General features: G+C 50.4%; 1 pseudogene; it reads left to right on the top strand.

Annotated features, from left to right (window-relative positions):
• The first annotated feature begins 3,926 nt into the window (after positions 1-3,926).
• Positions 3,927-14,684, top strand: LOC132574421 (zinc finger protein 420-like; annotated as a pseudogene).

The raw sequence follows: 14,684 nt of genomic DNA, 5'->3' as shown, positions 1-14,684 counted from the left end.
AAGGCAAGGTTAAGAAGCAGACAGCGCTGAAATTCCTAGAGAGGATACAAAAAGGAGGAGATGAATATTATGTCCTCCAGCGTCCTCCCTTGGGGATCTGGCTTTGCTTGCAGGAGAACTGGAGGACGGGGCCTTGAGAAGCCAGACTGGGTGGTGCCTGGATGGGGAAAGAGTGGAGGGGGGAGGGAACTGGGAGGAAAAGCTGCCCCAGGCTGGGCAGTTCTGCAAGAGGGTCCCTCTCTGTCCCACATGATGAGCAAGGCCAGGAAGGAGGTGAGGCAGGAAAATGACTCAGATGTGCATAATTTGCAGAAAGCTGCGAAAGCCCCTTGGAGGCCATTCCAGAAGGTGGGGGCCACAGCAGAGAAGGCTGGTCAGTTGCTGATTTTGCCCATTTGCAGGGTGGTACCTAGAGGAGGCCTTCCTCAGATGAAGCTGGAGAGGTGGGAGCAAGGGAGCAGACAATGAGGGACAGTTTGACCATACCCCCTCCCCCCCACCCGATACAGTCAGGGTTGCCAGCCTCCAATGGCACTGACAAGCTGCTGAAACACTGGGAGCGCACCATTTTGACAACGGGTGCATCACATCGTTGAATTCAATTACATCTGCAAACGTAAGGATCGCTCTGGTTGGATGTTGCACATTGTGGTAGAGCTGTTAAGAATTTACAGGTCAAAATTTGCGTGGACTGGATAGGGACTCATATCACCCCATTTGTGAGTATTCAACACACACGGCTTCAATTTTGATTTGAAGTGAAATGATATATTTCAGCATTGACGTGTTCAGCACTGCGTTTCCTGCTTGTTTGAAAAAACCAGGATCAGGCAGCCCTCTTGGCTGCCCCCAAACCAGACTTAAAAAGGAAAGCGGGCACTGAACATGGGCATCTCCAGCCGAGAGCCAGTTAGCGCAGGGGTGGCCCAGCGGAAACTTGGGAGTCACATGTGGCACTTTCACACACATGATGTGGCTTTTGAAACCCCCAAGTCCCACTGGCCAGTTTGGAGAAGGCATTTGTCTTTTTAAATCACTTCTTCTAGCCAAGCAAGTCGACGGCTTGGAGAATGCCTTTAAAGTTGCTTTCTTTTCACCTCTCCCTCCTTCCACCATCTATTTCCCTCCCTCCCGGCTCTCAAACATCTGACATTCATGTCTTGTGGCTCTCAATTAGCTGATACTTGTTCTATGTGGCTCTTAGGTTAAGCAAGTTTGGCCACCACTGGTGTAGTGGGTAAATGTGCAGATTCTTATCCGGGAGAACCGGGTTTGATTCCACACTCCTCCACTTAGAGCTGCTGGAATGGCCTTGGGTCAGACATGGCTCTCCTAGAGTTGTCTTTGAAAAGGCAGCTATTGCGAGAGCTCTCTCAGCCCCACCTACCTCACAGGCTGTCTGTTGTGGGTGGGGAGGAAGGTAAAGGAGATTGTAAGCCACTCTGAGATTTGGAGTGGAGGGCCAGATACAAATCCAATGTTGTCTTCCTTAAAAATTTGACCACGTGCGAATTACCTGAGGCCAATTACGTGGCGACACAAGGGAGTGCCACTCCACTAAGGGTACAGAGATCCCCCCCATGCAGTCTGTGCTTGTAAGCATCAGTGCCCCGCGGGGAGGCTTGTGAAAAAACAAAACCCCAACCAGAACAGCCCTGCGAAGTAGGCCAGACTGCATGTTCCAGCACCCACTTATGGAGAGGAATTTTTAAAATAAATAAAAATCTGCCCTTGCCTGTCCTGTTCACCACATTAGCTGTGACTTCCCCATCCCACTTCCTGCCTTGGAGGAAAGGAGACGGTGCTTCGAACTGCAGTGCGGAGACCAGGAAGCCCGAGACACAAAGACTTCCCTGCAAAGGGATGCAGGAGGTCAAAGTAACGAGGCGGCCAAGGCTTTTTTTTGTAACAGGAACTTATTTGCATATTAGGCCACACACCCCTGATGTAACCAATCCTCTGACAGTTTACAGGGCTCGCACTACAAGACCTACTATAAGCTCCAGGAGGACTGGCTACACCAGGGGGTACAGCCTAATATGCAAAGGAGTTCCTGGAGGGGGCCTTGTAAATCTTATAGATAGGAATCGCTTCGGGGGTGGGAGAGAGAAACCCAACGGGGGGGGGCGCTCAGCAACAGAGAATCTGATTTGCCTGCAGAAGAGCCCCAGTCCAGTCGCCAGTTTAAAAGGTCAGGTACGTGCAAGAGAGCGGCTGCCAGTCAGAACGATGGGCGCTCTTGAGAGATGAATGGTCCTTCAGCATAAGGCAGAGCGCCCCTTCCTGTTTCCATGGCCCAGAGGTTCATGGCTCAGTGGTAAAGCATCAGTTTTGCATGCAGAAGGTCCCCGGTTCAATCCCCGGCATCTCCTGTTAAATGGACCAGGCACTGGGTGATGTAAAAGACCTTGGAGAGCCGCTGCCGGTCTGAACGGACAATCCTGAGTCCCTGACTGATGGACCCCAGAGCTTGGCTGCCCGAAAGCACCTCATCTATAGGCTGAAACGAAAGCGGGGGCTGCGGCTCAGGGGCAGAGCATCTGCTTGGCATGCAGAAGGTCTCATGTCCAGTCTCCAGTTCAAAGACCCTCTTGGGGAGTAAGCAATGCGAAGAAGGACTTCTGTGGTCCTGGAGAGGCCCTGCCAGTCTCAGTGGACAATACTGCCCTGGATGGACCAAGGGGAGGGGTCTGATTTAGGGAGAGGCAGCTCCATAGATGGGTGCCACAGGAAGTGAAGGGGGCTTCCCGAGTTCCCAGAATGCCCGGGAAACAGCTGCCTGGCTGCCTCTCTAGGATTCTGGACATAAATGTTATGCTTGGTGGATCCAAGCGGACAGCCCAAAGGTTTGCTCAGTTTGTAATTTTACTATTCTGTCATTGTACCATTTTACATTCTCAACCACTGCCTACCAGATAATTTTACTTCACTGTCATTGGTTCTTAAATCTGTACCATGTTGCATTCTGGGCCACTGCCTACCAGCTGTGTATGGATCTGCTCAGCTCTGTATGGCTTTGCTCACTGTGCTGGATTCCTCGTCTGAGGAAGTGTGCTTAAGCGCACACAAAAGCTTGCGTTCTGAATAAAAACTGGTTGGTCTTAAAGGTGCCACTTGACTCCTGCTTTGTTATGCTTGCTGGGCAGCCCAAAGTGCTGATACCCCCCCCCCCCAAATGTGGATTTCAGGATTCATCCTCCCCTTGTAGATAGATAGCGGCCCCCTGGTGCAGAGTGGTAAAGCAGCAGTACTGTGGTCTGAACTCTCTGCTCACAACCTGAGCTCGATTCTGGCGGAAGCTGGATTCAGGTAGCCGGCCCACGGTTGACTCAGCCTTCCATCCTTCTGGGGTCGGTCAAAGGAGTCCCCAGCTTGCTGGGGGGGGGGGGGGGAGTGTAGACGACTGGGGAAGGCAATGAAAAACCACCCCGTGAAAAAGTCTGCCGTGAAAACGTTGTGAAAGCGACGTCACCCCAGAGCTTGCACAGGGGACCTTTCCTTTCCTGTAGCTAGACCCAAGCGGGCAGCCGTGTTGGTCTGACTCCTGCTTTGTTCAAATCCTCCCCCTGCTTGTAACAGAGAGAAACCCCTCCTTCCTTCCTTCCTTCCTCCCTTCCGCCCACGCCGGTGCAAGGAGGCGCCTCCCGGTGCAGCGCTGAAGTCTCCCGCAAAAGGGTCCGTGCAGGATATTGGGAGTCGCTTGCTGCTGCTGCTGCTCTTCTGCCACCCAAAGCGGCGCAGCCTCACCGGGGAGGCGGCGGGGAGAGCGGCAACCCGGCAGAGCAGAGGCCGGGCCCAGGGGGCGCTGCAGGCCCTTTCCCAGCCCTGCTTTCCGGAAGGGAAGTGGAAGGAAGGAAGGAAGACCTGCCTGCCCGGGCCTGACTTTGCAAAGGGATCCCGGGGGAAGCTGCACGCTCTGCTGCCGGCGGGGCAGGAGGGGCCGAAGGAAAGAGCAGCAGCCGGGCCTTCTGCAACCCTCCCCCGTTGCAAAGCTGCAGCAGCCTCTCCCGGCGGGGCCGGAGCAAGGAAGGCCGGGTAAGGGCGAGGGGGGGCTGCAGAGGCCCAGCAGCAGGGGAGGGCGCCCCCATCCCCCCCCCCGGCCCTCCAGTTCCTCCGGGAAGAGCTCCGGGGCAGGAGGAGGAGGAGGAGGAGGCTGGCGGGCCCGGGACTGGCGGTGGCGGAGAAGGCTCGGGCGGGCGGCTGCTCCAGCCTTGCAGAGCCGGCACCGGCTGTGGCCGCTCCTTCCCGGGTGGGGGGCCTGGGGGCGACTGGAAAGCCCCTCCCGCCTCCCGCGCGGCTTCTTGCGGAGGGGGAGCTTGCAAGAGCCGCTGGGAAGGAAGGAAGGCAGGCAGGCGCGCCTGGAGCCCCCGGGACGCTGCTGCCGCCGCCAAGAGGGTCAAGAAGGGCCCTTTGCCATTCCCCAGACTCCATCCCCTCGCCTGTCTTCTGCTGCGGGGCTACCTTGCTGCACCCCCCTCCCCCGCCCCCTTCCCCGCACACCTGAACTGCCCGGGACCAGCTGAGCGCCAGTGGGGTGTGGTGCGGTGAATGCAGGGACTCTGATCTGGGGGAGCCGGGTTCGATCCCCCCCTCCTCCACGGATGCCTTAATGGGCCTGGGTCCTTCTGGCACTTCAGGCTAGAGGGGTCACCCGTCAATGCCCCCCACCCCGTGGTGTGTGGGCAGGGGAGCTTGGGAAGTTGGAAGAGGGGGGCTATTCTGGGCCCTGTCTGGGTTGAACCCCAAACCAGAGTGGTTGTTGGCGGTTAGTTATGGCCCCTTCCCACTGACCAGCAAACTAGCATACGACATAATGAAGATGCTTAAGAGATGCAAGGACCAAACAGGGATAGCAAGCTCAGTTTATTTGGTCACCGATTGTTTGGATTTAATTCTGGGGAGAATCATAGAGAAGCAAATATTAGAATTGGAGATGGATATGTAAATGTATCTTCTTAACTGTGGAATGTTGAGAGTTATTAACTGACCCCTGTGGTTACATTATCATGATATCCAGTCCTGCAACTGCCCTGAGAGTTTCTTTCAAGTTGTGACAAGAGCCATGAGGAGCTGGTTTTCAGCCTCCCCAAAAGACATGTTGATTGCAGATCTAACCAGGTGAACTCCACAGTTCAAAGGGGGACCCCGTGGCTTTTGAAAGAGGTGCTCTTGCCTAACCCTTCAGGTCTACTGAAGAGATACAGACGATGGTTAAGGGGTCACCAATCCCCCTGGTCCTTTTGGGGCCTCAGTTTAACTTAAGAATTAACCTTTCAATATATATATTAAGATATATATTAAGATATATCAAGATATATTAAACCAATGTAATGAGAGTCTAGGCTTGTAACATCCTCAAAGAGCCCAACAGAGACAGTTAACTATTCCAAAGAAATGAAGCAGGCATATCTAAAACACCTTATTATCTCATATAACAAAATTATATTAAACCAGGTCTACAAACCACAAAAAGCACTTCAGTTCTGATCCACCAGGGCAATTCTCATTCTCTTTCCTTGTGACATGTGACTGTCTCTGTATCTCTTTACAGTCAAGTGACTCAAGTCATCTCTATCCAGTCGGAGGTGACCGAAGAGAAGGGGAGGGAGATGGAAGAGCAGGACCCAGAAGGAGCTGCAGCTGGCAAGACAGCAAGCAAAGGCCCCCCTCCTACCCAAGCTGGGAGTGGTGGTGAAGGCTGGGAAAGCCCCGTGCCAGAGACACCTTCTCAGGTCACGGAGATCTCAGAGGTGCATGGCCAACACTTCCGGCAGTTCCAGTACCGTGAGGCTGATGGGCCCCGAGAGGTTTGCAGCCGGCTCCATCGACTCTGCAGCCACTGGCTGAAGCCAGAGAGGAACTCCAAGAAGCAGATGGTGGACCTGGTGATCCTGGAGAGGTTCCTAGCCCTCCTGCCCCAGGAAATGCAGCGCTGGGTCAGGGAATGTGGGCCGGAGACCAGTTCCCAGGCGGTGGCCTTGGCCGAAGGCTTCCTCCTGAGTCAGGCCGAGGAGAAGAGGCAGGCAGAGCAGGTGAGGGGGTTTCCTCCAGCTGTGTCCAATTCAAGCAGTGATATTCTAAAGTTTCCCTGAGAGATATTTGCCCAAGTGTTAATCATCCAAATGGGAGATTTAACAGCCTCCTTCAGGAGCCTCCTCTGCTAGAGAATTTCTTCTCTCTCTCCAGATATCTCACCGCGTCTGCTAATAGAAAATTGCAGAGTCTGGGAGTGGGGCAGGATCCCTTGCTTGGTCTCTTTTCTGTTCCATCTCTTCCCCTTCTCACTCGCTGCTCTTTCAGATGTGGGGACCATCCTTGGAGAGAGAAGCTCCATTCCCTGAGGCAGAACTAGGTTCCCTGGAGGAGGGGCAGAGGGCGCAGGCCCAGGAGGGTGCCCAAGATGCCCTCTCTTGGGGTAAGGACTCGTTTTGCTTGTTTAAATTGGGGAACGCTGTGGATGTGATGGGTGGAGAGTTCAGGTCAGGAAAAGAATTCTGTACTTCTGCAGATATCACTGAATGTCCACTGACTGTGATTCTTCTGTAAGGAGATTAGAAAGAATTATAGAGGGCAGTTCCTCTCATGAATTGGAACATTCATGTCTCACCTTCCTTCCATAAGAGGAACTCAGGGTGGCTCAAAAAAAAAAAAAGCAAAGTTAGAGAGACCTGGGCAGAGCTATTCATCCGGGTGAATACAGGGAGCCTCTGCCTTCTGGGGTTACACTGAGCACCAAAAAGCAGTTCCTAAGGACTGATAATCACGGGAAAATTCAGCTTCTGTGCCCGTTCTTACAGGGGCTCCTGGCAGGCCGCTCTAGGGAATAGGGTGCTGCAGGAGGGATGACCGGTGTCGCCTCAAACCCCAGGAGATCTGGGGGAGGGCCTTGGGGTGAAGCTTGGCATGGAAGCTACCTTAGATTCTCCAGAAGCGCTCAAGTGGGTCTGGATTTTGGGCTGAATGTGAGGGTGACATGTCATGTGACATCATTTCCACCCCCTGTCCAGACTGAAGAGCCCACTGCCAGCTGGCTGGAGAAGGGGATTCCTAGCCATTTGGTCTGATCCAGCAGGGATGCTGCGACCTTTGGAACTCCAGAGTTCACAGGGCACATTTCAGGTCTCACAGAAGCCTGGAATATGTTGGCAGCATTTATCACCCCTGAGGCTCTTCTGCCTCTCCCACAATTTAGCAAAAGGTTGTGTTGAGTGTACACACGACAAGGTTTCCAACTCCTGGGAAAGGGAGTGTGTGAAGGGAGGAACAAAGAAGCAACTGGAATAGGAAGTCACAGCAAACAGCCTTCCTCCTTTCTTTTCCTAACAGGCAGTGGAGAGATGCTGATCCATCATCTTTCGAGAGGTGTGGAAACAGCCGCTTTACCTCTAGTCCAGGTACAGGAAATGAGCAGGGGACAGTCTGGGTTTCCTCTTACTTTCTCAGGGAGCCTTTTGCTCCTGCAGTTTCTACAATGCTCCGGGTGAGTGAGGTTCTGACCACCACTCCCTTTACCCATATCAACCCATACATCCTATTCCATCCCAGACAACTCCCTTCCAGGTTGCAGTCTCTGCCTGGCATCATCTCTGATGACGGAATCTGCTTTTTCTTCCAGTGCCCCTTTTCCTTTGAGGAGGTGTCTGTCCGTTTCACCCCAGCAGAATGGGACCTGCTGGATCCGGACCAGAAAACTCTCTACAGGGAAGTCATGCAGGAGAACTATTGGAGCGTCATCTCTCTGGGTAAGGAGGATCTTCCACAAGTGCCAAAGGTGTGAATTGCTCCACATGGGATGATGCATGAATCAAACTTGCACAGCAATGCATCATTTTGAGGCCTCTCTGGATACTTGCCCAGGGGCAACTGAGGCCAGTGTTGTGGCCATCACCCCTAACCAGAGATGGTGTCCGGCCAGAGTCAAGGGTGGGGATGAGAGCCAGCAAGCCAGACATGTTCAGGTGCTCACACAGATTCCAGAGTTCAGTCTCTGAAGTCCACAGACCAAAAGTGCACCAGCCAAAGGGTCGTTACCAGAAGGGGTAAACCAGAGAGTGTAGCCTGGAGGTCCAAGGGTCCTGCACAAGCTTGAGAGTTACAAAGCTGAAGTCAAAGTCCAAGATCAAACACAGAAAAGGTCAGGTGTTGTGGTAACAAAATCTTGTTGCTTCCACAACATGCAGGCTCCCACCAATTCCGCCGTTGAACAACTCTTGCTGTTAAAAAGTTTCCCCTAATATCCAGCATGTACATTCCCTCTCTTAAGTTAAACCTGTTATTACAAGTCCTTTCCTCTGCTGCCAACATGAACGGCTCCCCACCTTGCTCTAAGTGACAGCCCTTGAAATACTTCACGAGAGCAATCATGTCCCCCTTCAACCTCCTCTTCTCCAGACTGAAGATTCGCAAGTCCCTCAGCCTCATTTAATTACTTCAGCCTCAGCTGCTGCATCAGGGCTGGGTGGTGGCTCTGGATCAGCTGGTGGTGGTTTGTCTTCAGCAGCCTGCAGCTCATCAGCCTGTTTCCTGCTTCTTCTGACTCAGAGCCAGCCATGCGTGACTCCCCTTCTCCTGAGGAGTCCTCCTTCCCCTGAAGCTGTGGTCAGGCTAGGCCAGAACAGAGATACTCAAAAAGGCGTTGGAAGGGGCTAGATTCTTATTTCTCTTTTCCTAATGCTGGCCCTTCTAAAACACAGAAAGATTTATGAAGGATGTAAAACCGAGACACCACTAAACAGTGCAGTTTCTACAGCTCAGCAACAGAAAATCATGAAAAGCTCACTGTTCTGTCTTACACATGAAATACGTGGTATTAGATAGTACCTGTAGTTGCGAAAGCAACGTCACCCCAGAGTTGGAAACAACTGGTGCTTGCAAAGGGGACCTTTCCTTTCCTTGTTACTACATAAGTATTCCAACTATAGCCTAAATCAGGGGTGTGAAACATGCAGCCTGTGGGCTGATTCAGGCCCTCAGAGGGCTTGTATAAGGCCCCCGAGCAACTGGCTGTCATCTGCTTCCTTCTCCCCATCTCTTGCTTCCTTCTGCATCACAGCTTGCCTTGCCAGGCTTGCTCAATCGCACAGGAGCTACAGATCAAAGTCTCTTTTTTCTGCACTGACTGAGGCTCCTCCCTTGGGGAGGAAGGGGGGAGGGAGAGCTTGCAGGCTCTCACAACTGCACAATTGGCAAGACCTTGGAGTTTGTAGCTTAATGGTGTGCAATAATAGGAATCTTGCCATGCTCTGTCTGAAAGCTGGTCAACGCTTCTAGTGAAACGGGGGGATATAAAGCACTACCTCATCACTGTGTTCAAAACGGCTGTGTGCAAGATTTATCTGCTGTACTAGACTACTTGGGATTTGGAACACTGCGTGGTTTCCTCAGGAGCTGCTGGACCGTGGATTCCTGTAAAGTTGAAGGACTCTTGGTTGGAATTTAAGCTGCCGATGTCAAAGGGCTTGCCGTGTACTTGCAGGCGCCTAGGGCCTCTCTGTTTTCTGTAATTGCGATGGGAATGTTGGGGGAGGATGCACAGGGCTGCTTTTGCTGGCTAGCTTTCTCTTTTCAGTTTTGGGCACCACATTTTAAGAAGGATATTCCCCGCCACCACTACTGCTGCTCTACTAGAGTTTGCTGCTCTACTCCACTCTACTTTAGTTTCAGTACATCCGTTTTCCCCCCAAGGCAATGGGGGCAGCAGCACAGCCCGTTCCTTAGGCAAAGGGGAATAAATTTGCTGCACTGACAGGTCAAGTGGTCCCTCAGGAGAAGCCTTGAGAGGTCCCCTCCTTCCTCATTCACAGGGAATGTGGGTGGGGAGCGTGGGTGACGGGGTGGAGCCGGGCTCCCTTTTAGCTTTTGTCTGTGCTCGCCCTTTATTTTCTTCCCCTGGCAAACTCTGCCCTTCTCTGTGTTCCACCAGTAGAGTCGGAAGAGGCAACTTCACTCATTTCCCCCTTGCCAGTGTGTCCGCTTGAAACTCTGATCTGATCTCCTTCTCAAAGTAATGCCGATAGAAAAAAGTATTCCATTTTTAAAACCATATTTTTGTGCTCAAAAATATGTAGATCCGGCTCTGATAAGAATGATTTTTCTCTCCCCCCCATATCCCCCCCCAAAGAAGACAGAAGTATAAGAGAGGCTTTGGTGGAGAAAGACAACATCCTCACATCCGAAGTAATGCTGGAGAGTTTCTCAAGGGGATCCCAAGAACAGGTTTCCTTTCGAAATGAGCTGGCTGAGAGTGAGTATCCTTCATGGTCATGTCCAGGGAACAGGCAAGGAGTAGCCATGAAGGTTTTCTTCATTCACTTCTTTCTGATCAAGATTTAGTTTGGTACAGTCATGCAGCCCACTGAGTAAAGAGAGATTGAGGCCGCCTGGGGACTGGGATTTGGAGAGTTAGGAACTCCTTCTGAGCAAGAACTCTATAAGCTTTTCGTCCTCCAGCGTGCTATTTCAGGCTGTACAAATAAGTTTCTCTGTTTCACTCAGCATTACAACACCGTTGGCTGGGTGAGAATCCAGTGTTTTGTTCACAGGGCCCCTCCCTTCCAAATACAGGAGTTTGGTCTAAAAGCTTTCTTTCCCGTGCTGCCGTGTGGAACAGCAGCGTGTTCATTTTTTCAATGTCATCTGGGAAAAGCTCTTTGATCGGCTCTGGGGGTTCCTGGTCCTTCCTGATAAAATCCCACACTTTTGCCTCGTTCCCTTGCGGGGCGGGGGGTTCCCTGGATTGCAGCAAGAGGCACTGCTGGGTGAATCTCCACTTCCCCTGGGATTGCCCGCCAGCCAGCCAAGGCTTGGATCTGAATTAACCTGTAAGTCTGCCTGAGAACAATAGAAGCAAGAGTGCTAGCTTATACTGTCTGCTTTGATATTTTTAAATCACTTGATATTCTTTTCAGTTGCCCAGCACCATCATCAATCAATCATGGCATTCAGGAACCATGGAAATTCATGGCATTCAGGAGCCCTGCATGGCTTCTGGCTAGATGAGGCTGGAGTGTGTGTGTGTGTGTGTGTGTGTGTGTGTGTGTGAGGGAATTGGCATTGCAAGCTCAGCGGTGGCTCTTGAGGGGATGAGATATTCTTAAATGCTAGACATTCTGGGGAAAGTGGGAAGGTGGTTAAGATCAGGGAAGCTGGAGGAGGCTGAAGAGCCATTTCCGTCTGCAGTCACAAAGAAGTTTTTGGACCTTATCTGCCCTCCCAGGTGTTATAGGGATCTCTCTCTTTATCCCAGCAGAGGATGATCAGAGAAACGAGGAGGGTGAGGAATTTGAGCAGCAGTTGCCAGATGGAGTTCAAGACTTGGAAGAAAACAGTCGAAATCAAGGAAGGCCTAAGAGAAAGAAAGGCAGCTGTATGGATGAGAAGAGAAAAGGAAAAAGGCTTAATGCACATTTTCCAAAAAAGAGAATAATTAAGACATGTACATCCACTCAGTGTAGCAAGTACTTCAAAAAAAGATCACAGATACTTGTGCACCAAAGAGTAAACAGAGGCAAGAAAGCTTTTGAATGTTCAAAGCATGGAAAAAGATTCAGTCACAGTGGCCATCTTCAACTGCATCAGAGAACCCACACACGGGAGAATCCTTTTGAATGTTCACAGTGTGGAAAGAGATTCCGTCAATTTGATATTTTTAAATCACTTGTTATTCTTTTCTGTTGCCCAGCACCATCATCAATCAATCATGGCATTCAGGAGCCCTGCATGGCTTCTGGCTAGATGAGGCTGGAGTGTGTGTGTGTGTGTGTGTGTGTGTGTGTGTGTGTGTGAGGGAATTGGCATTGCAAGCTCAGTGGTGGCTCTTGAGGGGATGAGATATTCTTAAATGCTAGACATTCTGGGGAAAGTGGGAAGGTGGTTAAGATCAGGGAAGCTGGAGGAGGCTGAAGAACCATTTCCATCTGCAGTCACAAAGAAGTTTTTGGACCTTATCTGCCCTCCCAGGTGTTATAGGGATCTCTCTCTTTATCCCAGCAGAGGATGATCAGAGAAACGAGGAGGGTGAGGAATTTGAGCAGCAGTTGCCAGATGGAGTTCAAGACTTGGAAGAAAACAGTCGAAATCAAGGAAGGCCTAAGAGAAAGAAAGGCAGCTGTATGGATGAGAAGAGAAAAGGAAAAAGGCTTAATGCACATTTTCCAAAAAAGAGAATAATTAAGACATGTACATCCACTCAGTGTAGCAAGTACTTCAAAAATAGATCACAGCTACTTGTGCACCAAAGAGTAAACAGAGGCAAGAAACCTTTTGAATGTTCAAAGCATGGAAAAAGATTCAGTCACAGTGGCACTCTTCAACTGCATCAGAGAACCCACACAGGGGAGAAACCTTTTGAATGCTCAGAGTGTGGAAAGAGATTCAGTCACAGTGGCACTCTTCAACTGCATCAAAGAATCCACACAGGGGAGAAACCTTTTGAATGTTCAGAATGTGGGAAGAGATTCGGTCAAAGTGGCACTCTAAAACTGCATCAGAGAACCCACACAGGAGAAAAACCTTTTGAATGCTCAGAGTGTGGAAAGAGATTCAGTGACTCTAGCAGTCTTCGACGGCATCTAAGAACGCACACAGGGGAGAAAGCTTTTGAATGTTCAGAATGTGGGAAGAGATTCAGTCGGAGTGGCCATCTTCATCGGCATCAGAGAACCCACACAGGGAAGAAACCTTTTGACTGCTCAGAGTGTGGAAAGAGATTCAGTCAGAATGACCATCTACAACTGCATCAGAGAACCCACACAGGGGAAAAACCTTTTGAATGCTCAGAGTGTGGAAAGAGATTCAGTGACTCTAGCAGTCTTCGACGGCATCTAAGAATTCACACAGGAGAGAAACCTTTTGCATGTTCAGAATGTGGGAAGAGATTCGGTCTCAGTGGCCATCTTCAACTGCATCAAAGAATCCACACAGGAGAGAAACCTTTTGAATGCTCAGAGTGTGGAAAGAGATTCAGTGACTCTAGCAGTCTTCGAAAGCATCTAAGAATGCACACAGGGGAGAAACCTTTTGAATGTTCAGAATGTGGGAAGAGATTCAGTCGGAGTGGCCATCTTCATCGGCATCAGAGAACCCACACAGGGAAGAAACCTTTTGACTGCTCAGAGTGTGGAAAGAGATTCAGTCAGAATGACCATCTACAACTGCATCAGAGAACCCACACAGGGGAAAAACCTTTTGAATGCTCAGAGTGTGGAAAGAGATTCAGTGACTCTAGCAGTCTTCGACGGCATCTAAGAATTCACACAGGAGAGAAACCTTTTGCATGTTCAGAATGTGGGAAGAGATTCGGTCTCAGTGGCCATCTTCAACTGCATCAAAGAATCCACACAGGAGAGAAACCTTTTGAATGCTCAGAGTGTGGAAAGAGATTCAGTGACTCTAGCAGTCTTCGAAAGCATCTAAGAATGCACACAGGGGAGAAACCTTTTGAATGTTCAGAATGTGGGAAGAGATTCAGTCTCAGTGGCACTCTAAAACTGCATCAGAGAACCCACACAGGGGAAAAACCTTTTGAATGCTCAGAGTGTGGAAAGAGATTCAGTCATACTAGCCATCTTCATCGGCATCAGAGAACCCACACAGGGGAGAAACCTTTTGCATGTTCAGAATATGGGAAGAGATGCGGTCTCAGTGGCCATTTTCAAGTGCATCAAAGAATCCACACAGGAGAGAAACCTTTTGAATGCTCAGAGTGTGGAAAGAGATTCAGTCGGAGTGGCCATCTTCATCGGCATCAAAGAATACACACAGGAGAGAAACCTTTTGAATGCTCAGAGTGTGGAAAGAGATTCAGTCGGAGTGCCCATCTTCATCGGCATCAAAGAATCCACACAGGAGAGAAACCTTTTGCATGCTCAGAGTGTGGAAAGAGATTCAGTCGGAGTGGCCATCTTCAACTGCATCAAAGAATTCACACAGGGGAGAAACCTTTTGAATGTTCAGAATGTGGGAATAGATTCAGTCGGAGTGCCCATCTTCAACTGCATCAAAGAATCCACACAGGAGAGAAACCTTTTGAATGCTCAGAGTGTGGAAAGAGATTCAGTGACTCTAGCAGTCTTCGACAGCATCTAAGAATTCATACAGGGGAGAAACCTTTTGAATGTTAAGAATGTGGGAAGAGATTCGGTCTCAGTGGCCATCTTCAACTGCATCAAAGAATCCACACAGCGGAGAAACCTTTTGACTGCTCGGAGTGTGGAAAGAGATTCAGTCGGAGTGGCCATCTTCAACTGCATCAAAGAATCCACACAGCGGAGAAACCTTTTGAATGCTCAGAATGTGGGAAGAGATTCAGTCGGAGTGGCCATCTTCAACTGCATCAAAGAATCCACACAGCGGAGAAACCTTTTGACTGCTCAGAGTGTGGAAAGAGATTCAGTGACTCTACCAGTCTTCGACAGCATCTAAGAACGCACACAGGGGAGAAAGCTTTTGAATGTTCAGAGTGTGGAAAGAGATTCAGTCGGAGTGGCCATCTTCATCGGCATCGGAGAACCCACACAGGGAAGAAAACTTTTGACTGCTCAGAGTGTGGAAAGAGATTCAGTCAGAATGACCATCTACAACTGCATCAGAGAACCCACACAGGGGAAAAACCTTTTGAATGCTCAGAGTGTGGCAAGAGATTCAGTCAGAGTGGCCATCTTCAATTGCATCATAGAACCCACACA

The sequence above is a fragment of the Heteronotia binoei genome, chromosome 6 (genome assembly GCF_032191835.1).
Source record: "Heteronotia binoei isolate CCM8104 ecotype False Entrance Well chromosome 6, APGP_CSIRO_Hbin_v1, whole genome shotgun sequence".
In the NCBI taxonomy this organism is placed as follows: Eukaryota; Metazoa; Chordata; class Lepidosauria; order Squamata; family Gekkonidae; genus Heteronotia; species Heteronotia binoei.
This window is presented reverse-complemented; position numbering and strand designations above follow the sequence as displayed.